General features: G+C 40.4%; 1 protein-coding gene across 2 annotated transcripts in view; it reads right to left on the bottom strand.

The window, feature by feature from the left end:
• The window catches only part of ptpra (protein tyrosine phosphatase receptor type A), a 52,062-nt gene extending 34,441 nt beyond the window's left edge, over nucleotides 1-17,621 (bottom strand). For both annotated transcript variants that reach the window (XM_041781734.1, XM_041781725.1), the window contains exon 1: nucleotides 17,239-17,621. The gene's annotated coding sequence lies outside the window, so the exon portion shown is untranslated. The remainder of the gene's footprint in view (nucleotides 1-17,238) is intronic.
• Nucleotides 17,622-20,332: the final 2,711 nt, after the last annotated feature.

The following is a 20,332-nucleotide window of genomic DNA, read 5'->3' as shown; positions in this document are numbered from 1 at the left end:
ATGCTTTACATCAGGGATTATTGCATCAGTGGGCAGAGGATAAATTGGGCGCTGAAAGCTTTAATAGTGCCAGTTGCCAATCATCTGGTGTTTTGAACTGAGCTCATTCATTGCACTGCTTACGTTCCGGATTTAGCACAGCCCTGTTTGGCTCAGACTGCAGCCTGAAATGGGGCATGATGAGCAAGTGATGTTGTCAATGAGGATGCTATTAACCTACAAATCCAATTGTTGCTATCCCTCTCTCCCTGTCGTTTATTCATCCCTCCATTTAGCCACTGAATGCCTGCTTCCAAAAACACAATGGGCATATTCAAGAAAACGGACAATGGAGAAACTCAGCAAGAATATTTAGACGGATTTCAGCACAATAATCAAAATATGTTTTCACAAAGTAACAGCTAGTTTGAAAAGATTTGGGGCTTGGAAGAGGGTTATAAATTATTTTCCTACAAACTGACTGCATAAAGCTGACTTCAACTGACATTTTTATCTGTGATCTGCCATTTTTAGCAATAGAGATGAACCATGTTATATCTTTAAGGTCAAAATTTAATCTTTTCCCAGGAGGCAATGTGCTTCATTTTAATGATATTTTCTTTTAATAACTGTTCCACAAACATAAATTGAGTTATAGTACAAAAGGACGCTGAGGAGCTCTGCAAATTTATCAGATTTAATCGCTTTGATAAAGCATTTTTAGCATTCAGTCTAAAGAAATTACCTCAAAAGGATGAAATAATCACAAAACATTCGGTTGTCAACTGTTTTGTAAATCATTTGTCATAACTGGAGTCACAACGTTGTCTAATCTAACAAAAACAAACAAAAAAAACACCTTTCATAGCTCAAGCACATAAAGTCCAGTTCAGATCAAAGCTGTGTAACACGAGAGCATTTTAAAATGTCAGGGATAAAAGGTGGAGCTGTCTGAAGCAGTATTAATTTTTAACTTACTAACACTATGAATAAAAATGCTCATCAACTACCCTCTTCCCATTAGGGAGACAAGACTAGCTAAACATAGACTGTTAATAATAAAAGTACGTTCAGCTTTGTCAAGGAGACTAAGACAGGACTAACATGTTAGTGCTAGACTGTTTGACATTCTGGACTCAAACTTTAAAGAGTGAAAATTGCTAAAATGTGGTTAAAACCAAAAGGAATCTTAATCTAAAGACTAAGGCTAACTTGTAATTTCCACACATACCAACTGCACTGTGCTCCTCAGCATTGTTAGGACCAAAGGCGAGCTACCTCGCACAGTGGAAGTATTTCTAGAGTGATGCACAGCATAGCCCTGATCAGCTTGAGATAAGACGGCATGGATGCTGCATGAATAGTATGTAAACAGTGGATTATTTTGACTTTTGGGGAGTTTTTTGCCATTCATTTCAACACGATTCTGTGATTTTATTGCTTATGCATTGAGTGAGTCTGTGCGTTGTATTGTATTTCAAAGTTGACCAGATACTTTGCAAGTCTGTCTAGCTCGATCTGCTCATCTGCAAGAACTAAGACCCTGTCCATATGGAGACGAATTCAGGAGTATACACAAAAGGTTTTTGTCGTATCGGAGTTTCATCAACACGGAAACGGCGTTTTGGGAGGCCGTAAACGCTACTTTTTAAAACCAGGTCCCTGAGTGAACAAATCTGTAAACGCTTACTGTTTCAGCTCCGTGTGGACAGCCAACCGCATCTTTCTTGAAACGATTACGTGACACACAGCGTGGCCCACTTACGCTGCATGCACATGTTGAACCAAAACAACAATGGCAGAAATTGAATGAAACTGACTGAAATGCTGTGTTTTTTTTAGAAAGAGGAACGTATATTTGGAGAATATGTTCAGGGGGAACACTAAAGCGTGGCACAATGTGTGCCTCACTTCACAAACACTCACCCTGCCCTCTCATAAACAATACAAAGCATGTCAAAGCAGCCGCTTGAAACACCAGCAAACATCATGTAGCTCAGCACGGGGCAGTACAGGGCGACATAATGCTGCACCTACAAGAAAACTCATCCATGCTTCGAGTTATTTTACCTCACCACACTGGAGAGTCACGGAGAGAGAGAGAGAGAGAGAGAGAGAGAGAGAGAGAGAGAGAGAGAGAGAGGTGTGAGTTACACAGATGAAGTCACAGCTTGAGGACCTGCTCCCCTCTTGAGGGCTTCAAACTCGAGTCAGATGGATTCGAGATTTTACAAAGTCCCATAGTCTAAATGATGTTATATTCGATTATCAATTAGCTTAATAATTTCTCCTGTAGATACAATAGTTCCCTTTGGTTGCTTAACAAGCCAACATGTGTCTGCATTATTGTAGCGGTCTGATATGAGGCAGACGGACAGACAGCAATATATGGAGAGAGTTGAGGAGAGAACCGTTACAGTCAGGATAGAACACAATGCAGCATCACACTACATGGACTGTTTCAGACTGTGGGAGTAAAGAAAATTTAGGTAACACGTTTACTTTTAAGCATTTAACTTTAATGTTACTTTCTTATTAAGTTACTATCGCTCTCTGTTTGAGAGAAGAGAAGGATTTCTTCGTTTACATTATAAAGATCAGTTAAGATGTGATTATACACATAGATGTGTCTTAAAATGCTTGAAATATCTGCGTGTTATACCCGTTATAATTATTTTATATCAGGGTTATCCAAACAACGGCTTCAGGTCCAACTGTGGCCCTTTTTCAAGAAATTTAAGGCTATTTCTATTTAATTAGTGAACTTTTTATTAATTTACATAAACAAGACACTTTTTTATGGTAAAATTAGTGGGAAGGTTAAAAAATGGAATTCCAAAAAATTAAAACAGAAAAAAAAAAACGGAATTTGACAAAAAATAAAACGGAATTTTGAAAAAAAAAATTGGGCCCTACTAATCGTCTTCTCTCTTTTGGTGCATTTCCGTGGCAGCCTAGTAAGAGGCTGGCAATTTGGTATGCTGACTGTTTATTCAGTTTAAATTTATTTAGGGAATAAAAAACCCAGTTAGGGACACATGAAAGCATAAATATCGAGTGCCTCCTTGTACCTATAGTTTGTCTGTGCCTGCACGTTGTTGCCTTCTTGGAAAAAAACAAACAAAAAAGCAGCTAAACCACCATCTCTATCATAAGAGGGTCTTAGATTTAGTTTACAGGGTCCTTGATTGGTCTTATTCCCATTGAATTAGCAATATACAGTCTCCATCTCAGTGTTAGATTAAATTCCTCAGACTTGACCATGGTTGCTAATGGCTGTGCTCGCATCAACAACCTTCATTTTTAATATCCTTCTCTTAATGAAGCATGACTCATTGCTTTCTGCCATGCGTGCCATCCGGGGGAGGCTGGACTGGATGATGTGTCAGCGTGCAGTTTGGCGTAAGTGATACAAGCCGGTCCTGCTGCTAACCTTCACTTCACAGCTGCTGAATGAGCCTGAGAGAGTTTTATCTGGAGAGTGTGGACCCAATACTACAACTCCCTGGAGATGCATCTTAATGCATTTCAGCCCCCTGGGAGGCAGGAGCCCAGCAGTGTGCGTGTGTCTAAATGCAGTCAATTCCTTATTCAACAGACGTACGTGTTGGTAGCAGATATTATTAATTTAAGAGGTGGTGGGCAAGTGCTTCTATTTGTGCCACGTCTAGGTTTGGTGCTGACAGTGTTCCCTATTAGGAGGATGTTCTGGGTATGTGATTCACACTTGATATTCAGGACATCCCGTATTTAAGCTATGCTATTACACAGGAAATCAAAAATATTAATCACTGATATTCAAGGTCTTAGTCAGGCTTTAAACATGTTCCTACAATGGATGATAAAAATGATGATGCTGAAGAGTTAATCAGTTTCACCTTGGCTGACAGTCGTTCATAGAAATGGCTCACTACAGTTATTGATTTACTCCCACGTTGCATCAACAGATACAACTGATTAAGCATTTTCATGTTTTTTCTGTTTCGTTTCAGTCCAGCCTTCACCATGGCACTGTGATAAAGCCAAATTTAAAAAAAGAGAGTAAATACCTCGCCAACACTTTCATCACACTACTCTCAGAGGATGAAAACATGTACATGCCCATCTATTAGTGAATGACTGAACTAAAAGGTAGTCATGCAGCTCATGCTCTCCTGACTTTGGGCTTCTCTTGTGCAACCAAGTGAATATTTTCAGACTAAGTGGAGCCCACAGAGGAAGCCATTTACAGCAGTCACCACTGGGATGAGCTGCCTGATGGCTAAACTGTCACAGCTTTCTTAAGACTATGACAGGAAACAAGCTACAAAAAATCAATTTTTTGACTGGAGGGAATAAGAAATACGCAGATGTGACAGGGCACTTGCTTTCTGTTTGATGAGAATCAAATATGACTGGTGTTCCTGTCCTTTCTAACTCTGATTCCCCCTGAGGACTCACATACTTATGGTGTAAGAATGCACTGAATTAGCTTCCATGGTGCTCTCTCTGATAAGATATTTCCTAATCTACACCAGGACAAGTCTTTAACTTCTTACTGTATGTATCTTGACAAAATTCTTGATTTCACATGAATGCATTCACTAATCTTAACTCAAAGGGGCAAACTGTATTAGCCTATTTAGAATATCCTGAATTTCCTGTGGATCAATAAGTATTATCTCAGTGGTGAACAGAAAACATAATGAAGCAGCTTCATCACATACAGGGAGATCATCTGGTTACATGCCAGGTAAACCATCATCAAAAAATGGAAGGAATATGGCATGTGTAGATCTCCCAAGATCAGGCCGTCCTCCCAGTGAGTGAGCGTGCAAGAAGGAGACTCGTGAGAGAGGCCACCAAGACACCTATAACTACTCTGAAGGAGTTATAAGCTTCAGCAGCTGAGATGGGAGAGACTCTGCATACAACAACTGTTGCCTGGGTTCTTCACCAGTCAAAGCTTAATGGGAAAGTGGCAAAGGGGAAGCCACTGTTGAAGAAAACTCAGACTAAATCTCGACTAGAGCTCGCCAAAAGGCACGTGGGAGACTCCATGGTCAGTAGAAGAAAGTTCTTTGGTCTTTTGAGACCAAAATGGTGCTTTTTCAGACAAGACGCCATGTTTGGCGAAACCAAACACTGCACATCACCACAAACCCATCATCCCTGTTGTGAAGCATGGTGGTGGCAGCATCATGCTGTGGGGTTGCTTCAGCCCTGGAAGGCCTGTATAAGTACGCGGCAAAAAATAGGAAAATCCTGTAGGACAATCTTATTCGGTCTGCAAGAGATCTACAGCTTGGGTGGGAGATTTGTTTTCCAGAAAGACAATGACACAAAGCATACAACAAAACCTACACAGAAATGGTTCAAAGACAAAAAGAATGAATGGAGTGGCCGACTCAAAGCCCAGACCTCAATTCAACAGAGAATTTGTGGTTGTCATGGACATGTAAGTTTATTTTTGGTGTTTCTTAGGAGTTTTTTGTAATGGATCTTTTGAATATTTACATAAAAATTTGATTTTTTTTCTCTCACATTCTTTTTATGCTTTATTTTTCAATTTTGGAAATTTGATTGGGAAGCAGGTGTCCTCTGAAATTTCTATAATTCTATAATTCTATGGAAATTTAAGGAAATTTGATAGGACAATTGGGGACATTTTCTGTCATTTTCATTGAAATTTCGCTAAATATATTTGTACATTTTGGGAAGTTATTTTGGATCCTTTTTTTTATTTTCAGGAATTTACATGGATTTTTTGGGGACATTTTTTATTAAAATCTAGGTTTTATGATTAAGCTTCACGGAAACAATCATTTGAAGAAATTTTGGGGTACTTCTTATGGGAAACCTTAGAAATATGTTGCACAATTTTCCCAGAAATTTGAGGAACTTTCTTTGAAGTTTTGGGGAATTTGTGTTGATAGTGAAGAACATTCTTGGTGAAAAAAAATTCCTGTTCAAGGACAAGGCTGAGCTTTTAAACTTCTCAGGTCCTAACTATCCCAAATAAGTGGGGAAACTAAAACAAAAACATTCCAAACAAAAGCTCAGGAGGTTAATAGAATCAGTATTAATACGGGTGAAAGAACTTCTAACAACATAGAAAATAAAATAAATAAAATCAAATGATATCTTTAACCATATACATAGAATTTACAGGAATACTTCATGAAATGTCTTATAACAAGCCAAGGAAGAAAGCATGCTCAACTTTAATGTCTTTCACCTCTATGTGTGTCAAAGTCTCCACTATTGTGCTGAACTGGCTGCTTAATGTGCATGAAAGTGGTTAGCCTGTGCAGCTAATGAAGACAGTTGCTTCTGTGCCTGTGGCCAACTGCAGACCTCATAGGAGTGCAATCACACAGCAGTGAAAGGGCTGGGCTGTTCCCCTGCCATTTCATTCACACAGTGAAAGGAACACTTATAGGTAGAATATAAAGGAAGTCCAATTATATCTCCATGACGACCAAAGGCCAAGATGTTAGATCAGTGCAAGGCAGTCATTTAATATGGAGAACTGCTGCTAAAGTCTGTGGTTTCACAGCAATCTGTTATTTGCTTGTGACATTAGTTTAAATATTTGTTCAGCTTAACAAAAAAGGAAGCACATTATAAAACCTTTCAGCCTAAACTTTAATAGCTCTGCCAGTTTTTTCTGTTAGTTTTAATACTTTTATCATCAGGATCCTTGCTACAAGAGCTTGAGTACTCCTCTATGTTTAGTTTTATTTCTAAAACCAACAAATCTCATTAATTATTCACAGCAGCCATCCCTAAGGCAAGCAGCCGAGCTGGAAACCAAACAGACACACCCCTGCAGGCCAGGCTGACATGACACCAGCAGCGGTGGTCAAGGGGACTCTACCATTCATGCAGAGAAATATTTCCCTCTGGCATTCTACAAGGCATCCTGCTTCTTTAGTAGCTGTACCGCCTGATAATGCTTGTCTGTCTCCATTCATGGCATATTAATACTGTTTCTATGTCTGCGGGGGTGGCTGGTCTAGGGCAACAGAAACACTGTGAATGCTTCTCTTCACAGGAGACTGCAGTAGGTCTAACCCGGGACCGCTAGGACTCTCGCTCTGTAACAGACCACAGATTATATGTCCCTAGTGCCACATACAACAGCCACAATCCTCTGGACTTCCCTTTCTGAGGGCTACTACTCCCTGCTGGTGCGGTTTGTGTTCCTGTTGGCTGCATTCATGAGCTGGTGAGTTGATGAAAAGACCAAGAGAAGCATGGGATTAGTATTCTGGCTAATCATATGGGCAAAAGTGACCGCCGTGTCTGTTATTAAGCCTGTAATGATGATTTGGTTCCACTGGGCAGAGAGGATAAAAAAATACTTGTTTCATTGAGTGAAAGCGGTGAGTCAGTGGAGCTCGGCACTGTTCTGTGTCTGCTCCGTTGTGGGGTTTCTCAAAGAGCATGCCAGGGGCCTCTCAAGCTTTCCCACATTGGACACAGAGAGGATGTGGAGGCGCAAAGCATGGCCTCCCCACAGAAGCCACTGTGACCTTGAAGCGTGTGTGGTGTGGGGCCAAACGGCCAGCACGAGGGCCACAACGAAACCCGAGTCACTATCACTTCTGCCTTTAAAACTCTCACACTGATTTCTACATCCAGCATGTAGCCGAGGCAGGGCAGAACAGCTCAATACTTTTTTGGCAGGGAACAAAAACTGCCCGTGGCACCAAATATCAAACACTTTCACGCCCTGAGAGTTGGCATCAAATATAATGTCAGGCTTCCAGTCTTCTCTGTTTATCTTGTGATGAGATTTCTGATTCACACTAAAACAATCTGACGAATCAAGACTCAGAATGATTAAAGATTTAAGTCCATTTTTTGTTGAAAGCAGAACAAAAAGTTTTTAATTAAGTTTTCATGATGAAAAAGCGAGGGCTAAATAGTTTATTTCATTTTTTAATTTTACCTTTGTTTACTTTTGCCACATTAAGTAAATATTACGCCATAGTAAACACATCCAATTATCAGTTATTGGTCTCATGAACTACTTACAAACGGTATTGTATCGTCTCTGAAAAACCAAACCTCTATTAAAGTCATGAAGAAGATCATTAAGTTATGAGTCTGACATTATGCTGTCATAATTATGACATGACACCAGTCATTAACATGAATAGGGCTTCATAAATGTTGTCATTAAGTGTCATTCGCTAAATCATGACACCTTTACAGCAAAGTTGACATGTTTTTGGAAGGCATAATCATGATAACTTGACATTTGCAGTAAAGGTGTCATAATTTAGTGAGTGACACTTAATGGCAACATTCATGAAGCCCTATTCATGTTAATGACCGGTGCTATGTCATGATTCTGACAGCATAATGTCAGTCTTATGAATAAAACTTCAAATAAAGTGTTACCAATTATTTTATGTTAACCTTGCAAAGCAGATGGATTTGCCAGACTCCATCTCTAACATCAGACAAATTAATCTTGATAAGCCCAATCCATACGTCTGTGCTGCACTGAACACTGTTCCGACCAATCAGTGTCATTTAACAAGAACAAGGTGGTAGCTATGGACGAGGTTTAGTTGTGATAGCAGTTTGCAATGGCCGCCCCCTGTGGTGATTAGCTCGGACGTAGCTACAACATAGCAGCAGTTTTACAAGAACTGGTCCGCGTTTCTGTATGAAATCAAGAGTAAAAACAACACTAAAAGCTTTTCATGTTACTTTGGCATGAGTTTTTCAGAGTTATGGAGTGATGGTTAGTTGTACTGAGTGGTTGTGTACAATGGCTGCTAGTGGAGTGATAAACCTGGACAAGCAGCAGTTTTGTCAGCACTGGACAACATTTCTCTATTCAAAGGAGAGCAAAGAGCAACACTGAAAACCTTTTATGAGGGAAAAGATGTTTTCCTTCTTCCCCCAGCCTTCTTCAGCATGGGTTTGTGATCATTACAGTTGAGGTTTGCCAGTGCATCCGGTGGCTGCTGCCGCGGTAGCTGTTAGCTTGGATGCTGCTGTTGGAAAGCGGAAGTTCAATCAGAACTGGACCACATTTTCTTCTGAAACAAGAATTAGGAGTCACACTGAAAGCTTGTCTTGGCAGAGCACATGTTTTCATATGTCTCTCGACCAGCCTTGGCATGAATGTTATTCACAGAGGAGCTCCGTCTTTCACAACTACGGCATCGGTAGCCTGCCAGTTCAGGAAAAGCTCATGCTTAAAACCTCATTCTGTCTTGTTGCTCTGATTGGCCAATCATGAATGTGACAGACAGAATGTTCCCCCTCCTCGCCGAAAACTTTATTAGGTTCATGTTTTGCTTGATTACACAAAGAGTTAATCAGCCAATCACATGGCAGCAACTTATTGCATTTAGGCATGTAGATGTGGTCAAGACGACTTGCTGATGGTCAAATCAAACATCAGAATGAGGAAGAAAGGGGATTTAAGTGATTTTGAATATGGCATGGTTGTTGGTGCCAGACAGGCTGGTCTGGGTATTTCAGAAACTGCTGATCTACTGGAATTTTCATGTGCTACCATCTCTAGGGTTTACACTAGAGAATGGTCTGAAAAGGGGGAAAACATCCAGTGAGTGGAAGTTGCGTGGACGAAAATGTCTTGATGTCAGAGGAGCATGGGTAGACTGGTTCAAGATGATAGAAAGGAAACAGTATCTCAAATAACCACTCGTTACAATCAATATGCAGAATACCATCTCTGGTAGGTTCAGAATTTGGCATAACATGAAAGCATGGATCCATCCTGCCTTGTATCAATGGTTCAGGCTAGTGGTGGTGATGTAATGGTGGGGGGGATATGTTCTTGCCACACACCATGTGCCCATTTGCACCACTTGATCATTTAAACACCACAGCCTACCTGAGTATTGATGCTGACCATGTCCATCCCTTTGTCACCACAGTGCACCCATCTCCTGATGGCTGCTTCCAGCAGGATAATGCACCATGACACAAAGCTCAAATCATCTCAAACTGGTTTCTTGAACATGACGATGAGTTCACTGTACTTCAACCATGGCCTCCACAGTCACCAGATCTCAGTTCAATAGAGCACCTTGGGGTGTGGTGGAATGGGAGATTCTTATCATGGATGTGCAGCCGACAAATCTGGAGCAACTGCTTGATGCTATCATGCCAATATAGACCAAAATCTCCAAGGAATGTTTCCAACACATTGTTGAAACTATGCCACAAAGAATTAAGGCAGTTCTGAAGGCAAAAGGGGGGTCCAACCCAGAACAAGCAAGGTGTACCTAATAAAGTGGCAGGTGAGTGTATATCCATGCAGTAGATTTATGAAATGGTCTATCTTGCATGCCAGGTTGCTGTAATGAAGTCTGAATAAGTGAAAAAAGGATTGATCAAATCCCAAAATGGAATAGTTCCAAGTCTAGAAGACTATTAGTTTGATGGGGAGCTATGACTATGCTCAGTCCTTGAGTAAACATGTATGATAACCAGCCTTAGATGAATGAAGATTTTCATATCTGAAGTGACCATCCTGCTTCCCTCACCCCCTCCTCTTCCTCTGACAGATAAGCAACTCTTCTTCTGAAGACTTCACAGCAGAGTCATGACAGAGCCTCTCTGAAACCCCCACTGTTTCCAGACTCATCTTTTGGTGGAGCATTCAAAGACTTGTCAAGCTTGCAAACATGTTCTTTTGATATTTTTTCACAGCAGGGCATAAAAGGTCCTCAAAGGCTGATGCCAAGGGCAAATCTAAATATTTACGAATTCACCTTAATTTGACCTCTAACTGTAAAGTCATTGTTAAAGAAGGTACATCAAAGTTTCCACTGGGAGGGAAACAGAGGGAATGGCAATAACACGGAGATTCAGGGGGCTGTTTCGCTCATATTTTTTAAACAAAATGAGACAGTATGGATTTTAAATAGGCAAAGCAGTGAATAGTAGCCAATCTGCACCTTTGCCTCCATTGCCAAAATGTACTGTTAAACAACGTAATAATTTATGAAGCTCTGCTTAAGGTGTAGAGGCACAGACTAATTTGATGCTTAATGTGAATGGGTGTAAAGAGTTGGCATTAGACTAACTCACCTGCCAGTTATCCACCACTACAGCATGCATCACCATTATGAAGTATCAACAATGCAAATTATTGATATTGACTGACCTTGGATGGGAGTAAGACTTGATTAGATCAGAAGAAAAGTCTCAAACAAATAAAAAACAATGTTTTGAAGTCCACATAAGTCAAAAACCTTGTAGCCATGTCCGTCCCATTCACTATGAACCTGAAATGTTAATCAGTCCACATGAGGGTATGAAAAACTTATCCAACTGCTGACACAGATGGTAAGTGGATGACTCTGAAGTCCTCCCCATGTAGCAAGAGATTTGTTTCATAAATGTTAGTCATCACTGCACAGGTTCACTTCCTGTGCAGTGAAACTATAACGATTGAGGCTGAATAACTTTTCAAACATGTCTGAAACCAGGCTCTATAATGCTTTATGATCCTCAAATGTGGCGGCGTTGATCCTGTTTAAAGCAGATTACAGCGCTCTTCCCCACTTAGTGTCAGCACACAGGTGGAAACAAAAATATACCTCCTGCCCCACCCAAAGAGACAACTCATTACGTTGCTTCAGCACCCTGAAATTTGGAAATTTTACAACAGCTGAGGTAAAGTCAAAGATCCTCCCACCGAAACTTAACGCAAAGTTCCCTCAAGGCAATTTCATGCTATACTTTATGTTGTATTTTTAGAAACTAGGCCAATGATGAGATGTGTGGTGTGAGGATCACTCAGTTCCTCTGCTGAAACACTTTCTGGATCCCAGGACAGAAATAACTCCTTTTTTCTTAAAATAGGTTAAAGAAGATATGGACAGAGATGATAACAGCACTGCATTTCTGAGCCTTTTTTCCCCTCACACAGCCCAACTTTTCCTGACATGTAGCTGCGAGACAACCAGTGGAGATTGAACAGCACGCTGAGAGACAGAAAGACGTGTCCAGGCCTGACAATCGGAGGTCAAGGTAGAGCACTGGCGGAGGACTCACATAAGCTGCGGTAGGTGCAGCTAGAGATGTTCCAGTTCTCCTACAAATACTGATTCTGATACCTAGACCTGAGTAGAAGCAGATACCCAGCATCCCCTAAATATCAGTGTGAATAAAAAGTAAAAATTATTGGTGGAAAACACTGATTACTGATGATGTGCAAGCTTAAGCACCCACTAAAGTCTCTAGAGTATCTCAAAACAGGCAGCTCCTGAAATCTTCAAGTGTTCTCCTTTCACCTATGACCCTCACAGCAGGAGATTTACCTTGTCTGACAAGAAGTGGGAGACAGACATGCCGTGAAAAAGATGACACTGAAATCACAGTTGGTACATTTACATGCACAGTTGAACCAAGCTGCGGTTATAGCTTGACTGGGTTGTTTAACTGGACTACCTTCTTTTTCTCTGTACTGAAGCCAGCATGACTCAGCTACAGTAGGTGGCCCAGGTGATGTGACCCCTTTTAGCTGTAGTTACAACTGGACATCTTCCAAGATGTCTACATTTCCCTTCTGTTACAGATGAGTTGAACGCAATCCCTCCAGCTTTAGTATTATCCAGAGAGACAGGAATGCTGAGCATTTATGGTGTTTGACTTCCAGGTCAAAGCCCAACACAAAAACTGGAGATCGCCTAGAGTGCCTTGGCCTATTCAGGGCTGATCAAAGTGAATCCAAACAAGAGTAAATGGATCACCAACCAAATTAGACGTTAGCCAAATTTTGAGAAATCTGACCACAAACCAGCTCAGTCAGACCAACATGTTGACGTATTTTTTAAGTCCATGCTTAGTCAGATTGAAAGGCTAATTTGACATGCTGCAAGAAATAACGCTAAACATTAGGGATGTCCTGATATCATTTTTTACTTCCTGATACGATTCTGATACCAAGGTGTTGGGTATCGGCCGATACCGAGTACTGATCCGATACCAGTATGAACTTTCTGGGCTGACTGTGCAGACTAGCAAATTATTTTAGACCTATATTTGACTCAGAACATGGCTAAACAAATAGAATCTCAATGTACAGCATCTCTATGAGATGAGTTGAGAAGTTTTACCGCTAAATATTAAAATAACAATAATACAGGGGGCTGCAACACAGGCTCTCTCTATCACTCTCCATTATGCTCTATCTGGGCAGCATCACACGATTACAGAACAGCCTGCCATTGGCCAGCAGACCCTCACAAAGGGGAAACAACATGGTGGTTAGAATTCGAGCTAGTGGTAAATAATCGTAAGTCAATTAAAATGCATAAAAAGACGTTCAGTATCGGGTTTACTGGTCTGGATTTAATCATTAAAGTCCCCAAAAGTCACACGAGTTCCAGGCTTGCTGAAAATGCTGCTGCAAGGGATTCAAAGGCAACAAAAGCCTCAATGGAAAGGCATAACAGCTAGCTTCAAGGGGAAAAACAAGTAAAAGGCAAGGACTTATGGTTCAAAAGTTAGTAAACTTTTGATAAACTATGTCAATTCTTATCATGTACGATTGCGCTGGTCTGGAAGGCATTTTAATGACCACATTCAGACAAAAACTGTCACACAGTCGCCATTCTTTGCTGCTGCAGTGGGTCCTTTGTTTTGTCTTCGCTGCTCTAACAACGGTAGTCTGTGCATCCAGTGCTTTCCAGCAGCGAAGAAGAAGAGATTTCTGGTTGATAGCGCTAACATTTAGCATGGCTAAACGAAGCAAAATATGAAGTTAAACCAAACATAATGGGATCAGTGCATAAACTCGTGTACTTGCCTATACCAATACCTGCATTTTAAGCAGTGTCGGACGTATTTCCGATACTGGTATCGGAATCGGAACAACCCTACTAAACATATCCAGAACGGTGGACAACAGGGATGAAGGATTTTAAAAAATCTTATTGTGATTATTTTGAATTATATTGGAAATAATATGAATTGCTGTAAGGGACAGAATGTTCCTTTTTTATGTCATTCTCACTTTGGTTAAGAAAAAAAATAACCTAAAACAAGAAAAGTAGGATTTTTTTTCTGCACATATTGGGATTGGATCTAAATTTGGAACAACTGTACAGTCTTAGTGGACAAAGCCCAATAATCCAACATGATAACAGTCTCTGCCTTTCCATCAAGGCTACATATAACTGGATATATTCACGATCTAGGTGTCAACAAGAGTGAGAGAGAACAGAAAAGAGCATAAATCATCTAATTATACGAAGATTTAACAGGTTGAGGACGTTAACGTCATTACCACCGACTACCTCAGCCTCGCCCACACTACAAGACAAATGTGCCGGTTTTGTCCCGATTCCCCCCGTCCGAAAGGCAGCAAAGGCCAGAATATTGGATGGTTCTAAAGATTATGTTAATGGATTATCCTCTGGTGTGTTAAAAGTGATTTTTCCCTCTATGATCTGCTCAGAACTTCTCTAATTTGATATCATAAATATTAAACATGTTCAACATTCATGATCAGTAATCCTGTTGTGTGGGGTGCTGGTTAATTTCAATGGGTAGAGCAAGCGCCGAGGTATAGAGGCTATAGTCCTCAACGCACTGGTCATGGGATAGATTCCCAGTCTTGGCGCATGTCTTCCCCTTCTCCAGCTCCCCATATTTCCTGCCTCTCCTCAGCTATTCTATGAAAAAAGGCAAAAACAGCCAAAAATTACCTTTAAAAAATGCTGTGTGGGGGTAAACACTGAGGACAGCCGAGCAGACAAGAGTAGGATTGTCATGTAAGCCAATCAGGGAGCAAGCTGACCAAAGGAGGAAGTACAACAAACACAGCAACGGCAAAGATAGTAAACCAAAAACTAGACAGGTGTCAGAAATGGGGGGCCAACTTGTTGATTTGTGGCAACAAATTAGTTTTTATAATATGTGAACTGTAAAATGTACCACAATCAAACTGTGAAGTGAGGGAGCTGGATTGAAAGTGAGTGAGGCAGTTAGCCACACTTAGCTTGTTTGCTCTGACGTCAGTTTTGACTGTGTGAGATTTTGAGTTTTGAGAGCAGAGACTCTGGTTGGTGAATGAATTTGTTATAGGGCTTTATCCTTACATTGAGTGAACAAGCTCTACTTGGTTTTGTTACACCAGAAGAAGAAACACTGTTGGTTTAAATGTACACTTATTGCGGTTGCTACTAAACACGTCTGCGAGCCATCCCCGAATGATGACAAAACCACTGCCACATCATTGCGGTGTGCTTGGAGATTGGGCGGGCACACTTGGATGATGCTCCAGAGCAGGACCATTCTGGGTGCAGCTACAAACCTAAAAGCATAAACTTAAAAGTAAGGAAATTTGTGGTATTTTGATTATTTCTTTGTTACAACAATGCTCCTCCACAATACATCTTATACCGTTGGAAAGCCTGTTTATTTCCCTTTTAAATGATGCCACCTTTTTAAGGGATTTGTGGGTTGAGCAACAGAAAGTATCTCCCTCGTTGGAAAACAAGGCTAATCATTATTAGAGATAATCTCAATGAAGAGATATCCAGATGAGATTCTGCAACCATTGGCAATCCCATACCTCCACAGTTGGGGTATAACCTCTACCCTGAGTGGGGTGCCAGCAGTCCTGAGCTAAACCCCACTGAACACTTATGGGATCAGCTTGGGCGTGCGGTTCATGCTGAAGTGACCAACACAACCACACTGGCTTACTTTTGACAAATGCTGGTTGAAGAATGGGATGCCATCCCACAGCAGTGTGTGACCAGGCTGGTGACCAACATGATGAGGAGGTGCCAGGCTTTTGTGGCTATGTATCGTTCTTCCACACACTACTGAGGCTCCTGATTGTTAAATTAATACATTTTTAAACCACCAATATGTCTTGTTTATACAAACTTCAACCATCCAATCCACCAAACACCAAACAAGAGTCAATGGTGGTATAAGCTGTTTGGAGTTGGCAATTTTTTCATGGGTGCAACCCACATACCCAATTCTGCAGCTCATCGCACAAATGCAAATTTCCTTACTTTTTGGTCCGGTTAAAGTTGGGTGCTGTTGTGGCTGTCGCACAACTCCAGACTTTTCAGGAAATTTTCAGGAGCTTTAGTAGTGTTTGAAAGGGCATATTGTCTCTGATGTGCCAAAAGACCAAATGTTTGCTGTGTAGGATGCACGCACTATTATATTAATTACCATCAGAAACATACAGTGTAGCAGCTTGGCTTCAGCCCTTGTTAGTGTCCTGACATGACACCGCAACCTCTGTGAAGTAGAAAGCGCATTTAGGAAAGGTAAAAGATTTTTTTATACCGTGAGTATCAGCTACAGATAAGAGAATCAGGATAAGATGAGCTGAACAACTGCAGGCCCAGCTCTGCATGCTTCTTCAGGCTTCTCCTCTAACTTTTATACATCAACGCTTGTGTCCTAGTACAATGTTTTAATAGCGGGCCTGTTGCAACAGTTATTCATTAATGACCCCTATCTAATCCTCACCGTTTCCACTAACAAACAACCCATTTAGAAATACTCCATGTCCTAATGAGCAGAGAAATCATTACTTAGAGTGCAAGTGAAAGAAAAGTAAGGCATTAAACACCCACAACACTGAAATGGTATGCTCGGTTACACCCAGAAAGAGAGGGGAATATTAATCATAACAGAAAACTTTGGGAGAGGTTATTGAGGGGGAGACTCCATGTCAGAGAGCAGGAACACAAAACAGCCGCTGTGATTTGACAGACCCAACATGTTAATGTTAGGGCGACCTAATTCCTGTTGTGGGTCGCATGAAGCCCCCCCACTCCTCCACCCACCGACCCAGCCAGCTCCCCACCCTCTCTGTGAACGTGTAATAACAAAGCGTTGATCAATAAAGTGTACTTTCCAGTGAGCCAGCACAGACCTGGACCCTCTTTGTTCCCCTACCAGCGCAAAAGCATTAGTGTTGGCAAAACACCGAGTTATAAGCTCGGACTTCAAAAATGTTGCATCTCTAAGCCCCCTTTTCTTCAGAGCCCCCTTCGCCAAAATATCCCTCCCTGCCTCCGAGCGACTTGTGAAATGTTCAGGCGTCACAGAGAGGTTTTAAACTAGCCTGGTAACAGCACAAGCTTCGGTTTAACTCTGGTAGCATGTAATGTATCATGAAGGGGGACGACGTGCTTGTTTGTGGGTGTCACAGTGTTACAGAGAGAGGAAACATGCTGCTACAGCGACATTGTAACAAGTGGGATTCAGGCTTTGCGCAACAAAAACAAGAAAACTCACCACAACTCCTGTAGCGCTCAGAGAAAACCAAAGGGAAGAGAGAAAAACTGCCAACAAGGAACGTATCCTCTTTTTCTCTTCCACGTTTTTCACCCCGGCCCCTGTCTCCACACCCCACGAACCGAGAGTGAGAGCGGGGTGGGGGGACCTGGGTGATAGCACAGGAGGGAAGCACGATCTGGGACACACTGCCAACACTTCGTAGTCAGTTTTTCTGCTAAACCCGGTGAAGGACGGCAACCCGATAAAAATCCTCACTTCGTCCAAACGTTTCGCCTCTTCCGACGGTACTTTCCTGGCCTTCCTGGGTGCTAAATCCCACGGTTTATCCACTGTATCCGGGCGCGTCGGTCGACTATTCTAGTCCGCCATGTTGTGTGTCTGTCTGCATAGGAAGAATGGGAAGCGAACAGCAAATTCCCAGGCCAGGCCCAGTCTCTTCTCCAGTGTGTTTCTCCATGAGCCGCAGCGACACCTGCCGGACGACGACGACGACACTACAACGTTCAACACTGATGTGTACATACCGTTACATTTGTCACTGGCGCCACTTTCTACTGCTGCAGCTGGCTGAGGATGTCAGATCAGCATATTACTCTTAAAACAAATAAATATATAAAAATGACTTTATCGTTAAGAATTAAAGATTATATACGGTTCAAATTTGCTCTATAACCTATTTACCAGTATACCTGCACATCTGTCCATTTTTTTTTTCATTCTTTTGCACCTTTTTACATACTCTTAGTTATGTTTATGTTAAATTTTATATTTTCATTTCACTAGTATATAAAAAAAATCTATTAGCATCTTAATTTTCTTATTAGCCTCTTAATATATTTATTCCCCTTCTTTGTTACTTCTTCTGCGCCAAGTGAAATTTCTTGTCTGTGAAAATGTACTTGGCAATAAAACCTGATTCTGATTCTGAAAAAGGACAAAATAAAAGAGTAATAATTTAAAAGTCAGAATGTAGCCAGGAGGTTATATGTAATGTGCCAATGTAAAATAATCTTTGCCATTTAAAAAAATATATTTCAGGTTAGTAGTATAGGTTTTTTCAGTCATAACACAAAAAATCCAGACATTTAATACATTAAAAAAAATCTTTAACACAGTCAATAGTCGGGTACTGACTGAAAAGGCATAAGCAGAAGCAAACTGCTTAAAAAAGCTTTAAAAATAGCTTTACAATAATTTTCTTTTAAAAAACAGAAGCAAATTACATGTTTTGAATCTATATTGGCATTGTTCCAGAATTTAGGTCCAATAATAGAACCCCATCTCCTTTCCTTATACCTTTTAGCTTTTAAACAGTAAATCTGAAAAACTCTTAAATTATATCGACTCTCCTGACTTGAGATTGTTTGTCCAGTCAGGGAGTGTCTCTCATTTTACTCTGAACATTATTTGCATTATTTGTGGTAAACAAGTCATACCATTTCATAACATGGGAATTAAGAAAAAGTGGATCTGTGTGAGCACAATACTCACCCTTACTGATAATACATATGGCTCTTTTTTTGCAGTTTTATGGTTGTTTTAAAAGTAGAACCCCACAATTCCACACAATAGGATATACAGGGAAGAACTGGTGAGTAACAGATGAAATGCAAAGCCTTATAATGTAAAACATTTCTGGATTTATACTGGACTGCTACAGACTTTGACATTTTTCCTACATGTATTCAGTATATTGTTTCCATGTTGAATCAAAACCCAGAGGACTTTAAATTTAATTTTGCCATCATTTAACTTTTGATTTTTAGTTTTCTTAATATTAAGAGATAATTTATTGACATCAAACCAAGTTTTGAGATTTTCCAGCTTCCTTTTTACACACAAATATTACTTTATCTTAATGATAATAATAATAATAATTTTATATATATATATATATCTCCTGACCTCAACCCGATTGAGATGCTGTGGCATGACCTCAAGAGAGCAATTCACACCCAAGAAAATTGCTGAACTGAAACAGTTTTGTAAAGAGGAATGGTCCAAAATTCCTCCTGACTGTTGTGCAGGTCTGATCTGCAACTACAGGAAACATTTGGTTGAAGTTATTGCTGCCAAAGGAGGGTCAACCAGTCATTAGCCTAGGGGTTCACATACTTTTTCCACCCTGCACTGTGAATATTTACATGTTTTGGTCAACAAAAACATAAAAACATATAATTTTTTGTGTGGTATTAGTTTAAGCTGACTGTGTTTGTCTATTGTTGTGACTTAGATGAAGATCAGAACACATTTTTATGACCAATTTATGCAGAAATCCAAGAAATACCAAAGGGTTTACATACTTTTTCTTGCAACTATATATGAAGAAACGGCTGTGGACCAATCACTGATCCCTGGGTTACTCCGCAGGTAATCTTCGTAAATCCTGTCACAGTATCATTAATTTGTACACTACTTTCTAGATAGCTTTCCAGCCAAGAATAAGCAATCCCTCATAGTCCATACATCTTCAATTTTAATAATAACTGGCTGCGAACCATGGTATCAAACGCCTCGGGCAGCTCAATAAACAAACCAATAGAAACTTTCATCATTTTCATTAGCATTTGCTATTTTTTCACAATTTGCATTACAGCAGAAGCACTGGCTCAATTTTCTCTCAATCTACACTGATTTCAAGCTTTCTGGGGTCCAACCAATTGGACAGCATGAATTCAAACCTGCTTCTTTAAACAGAGTTTACACAGTCAATCCAGGACCTGAATAAAAGTTGGGATCATGGAACAGAAAGGACGAGAAAAGAAGTATTTGACTCCAATAATGATCAAATGTTGGCAAACCTTTTTCAATCAGTAAGTAGAGGTGAGCCTGGCTTTTTAGGCACATTCAAGCCAGGAGATTGGCACTAATGTCACTAATCTATGTATTTCAGAGAGGCACGCTTTTAGACTTTTGCTGATATCCAATATTCTGATATTTAACTAATATTGATATTCATACCCATATTTCAATGTTGTTCAGACCTAATTGTTTGACCTTAAGACACACAATTTAAGTTTAAGGATGAGCAACTTAACAAACTTAAGTCCTTGGTAAACACATTAAAGTTTAAGGAAGGAGGATGGACAGA

Source organism: Cheilinus undulatus, linkage group 3 (genome assembly GCF_018320785.1).
Source record: "Cheilinus undulatus linkage group 3, ASM1832078v1, whole genome shotgun sequence".
Taxonomy (NCBI): Eukaryota; Metazoa; Chordata; class Actinopteri; order Labriformes; family Labridae; genus Cheilinus; species Cheilinus undulatus.
This window is presented reverse-complemented; position numbering and strand designations above follow the sequence as displayed.